The 2,124-nt window shown below is 35.5% G+C and overlaps 1 pseudogene; it reads right to left on the reverse strand.

The window, feature by feature from the left end:
* Nucleotides 1–1,477: 1,477 nt before the first annotated feature.
* LOC117800485 lies at nucleotides 1,478–2,097 on the reverse strand (annotated as a pseudogene).
* Nucleotides 2,098–2,124: the final 27 nt, after the last annotated feature.

Here is a 2,124-nt window from a genome sequence, read left to right on the forward strand (position 1 = left end):
AATTTGTCAAAGACTAAAAATAAGTAAGACTGGGAAAAAATTGCTAGTTTAGTAACAAATTATTTGACATGTGGTTGGCACATAGTAATTATTTAATAGATGTTTGCTATTATTACTCTCAATAATATTATATTTGTTTCTGACAAGGCTAGGCTAGTGGGAATGTAAACTGATAAAACATTATATATATATGAAATTATACCAAATTCTTAAAAATGTTTATTAGTCCCTTTGACCTGGGAAGTACATGAATTCCAGTAATATATACTAAGGAAATAATTAGACAAGTACATAGAGATGCCAGTTTAAAATGGCTATTATGCCAGTGCTTATAAAAACAAAGATATTAATCCACATGTCCAACAATATGAAATTGGAAAATTAAGTTATATTTATGGAAACATTAAAATGATGACAATTACATATTCATATAAAAATATTCATTTTTAAATGCAGATACAAAACTATTTATGTAGGAAAATCCAACTTTGTAAAAAGATTATGAATATAAATGTGTTCTATGCACAGAGAAAAATCTAAAGGCCATATAACAAAATATTAACTTTAACCATTGCTTATTTTCTTCTTTATGCATACCTTTATTTGTGAGATAAATAGTGAGTACTTATAATCAGATGAATTATTCTTATTTCGAATATAAGTCAGTTAAGACCTTGTCAAAACAACTGGCCATCGTGCCAGTCCACTATCTTCCTTGTTCCTTGTACTTTGCCTGTGCCTGCCTAAACTTGCCTTTGTTAATCTTTGATCTTGAGGCTTTCTTGCACTATGATTTTGACATACTAGTAACTCAATCACTTACAGTTTTAACTCAGAGTTTTAACTTTGAATCCACGAGACTTTCCTGGTTACAGTCAATGACTCTTCATCTCTATAACTAAATATACATAGCTTTCTGGCAAGTAAAACTGATTCTCAGTTGAAGACTCTGGTTATACACAGCAATTGTTTGCTGTGTCAGCTACATCCAATTAACTCACTGATAATCCCCTTGACAGGTAATCTCCTTGACAAGTGTTGACATTTTATAACAACTCAGCTCAGCTGTGGACTCTACAGGCCCTATGTTCCAAACTAAAGGCAATATTCCACCTACAACAAGCTGGCCTTGCTCTAGTGTCCTCCCCAGGAGGCTGCTGGTAACACTTTAGATCTTAGCTCCTTAAACTAGATAAAATATCAGATAAACAGTAAATGCTGAGATTTTGACTATCAAAAATCTATTTTAATAAATAAATTTTGGGGGGCACCTAGGTGGTTCAGTCGATTAAACGTCTCCCTCAACTCAGGTCTTGATCCCGGGGTCCTGGGATTGAGCCCCACATCGGGCTTCCTGCTCAATGGAAGCCTTCTTCTCCCTATCCTCTGCCACTCCCCCTGCTTATGCTCTCTCTCTATGTCAAATTATAAAATCTTTTTTAAAATTAATTTTTAAAAAATATATAATATTTAGAAAGATTAGACTTATGGGAACCACCTGTTGAATCATATGTTGAATTACAGATTCAAAATATTCACACAGCAAAGAATTATTACAAACCTTCTAGAGGTAGGATAGTTGGCAGGTTAGTTAATGCTTTATTTTATTCCAGGTATTTCTTTCTTTCCTCTTGATATAATTTTTCTTCTTGATTTCTACATAATTCTAGAAAAGTATGTTTTGTCTGTTTCTAAATTTATTGGCATAAAACTCTTTTGGGGAGAGGGTGGGTTACTATTTATTTATGACAACTATCCCACAGCCGTGATCCTCTCCAGTCAGAAGTTCTTTGAAATGATCCCATGGGCCTTAGCCAATCAGAGGATGGAGTCATCTGACTCACCCATCCTGCAAATGGGCCCACAGAGAGCACAGGTTTCTGACATTGAACCTGCCTATCACCTTGTCAACCTCAGCCATATTCATCTGGATGGATGCGTGGCCCTTGGTGCCAATGATGCGGTTGCTGGAGGAGCATTTCCAGGCCAGGTACAGGTGCAGGAGCTCATGGGCATCATTCTGCATGTCACGAGGGTGCACCTGCTGCCACTCACCCAGAAAAGAGGCATAAAACTCTTTATAGCATTTGCTTGTGATATTTTAAAATTTCCACTAAAATTTTT

The sequence above is a fragment of the Ailuropoda melanoleuca genome, unplaced genomic scaffold (assembly GCF_002007445.2).
Source record: "Ailuropoda melanoleuca isolate Jingjing unplaced genomic scaffold, ASM200744v2 unplaced-scaffold71187, whole genome shotgun sequence".
Taxonomy (NCBI): Eukaryota; Metazoa; Chordata; class Mammalia; order Carnivora; family Ursidae; genus Ailuropoda; species Ailuropoda melanoleuca.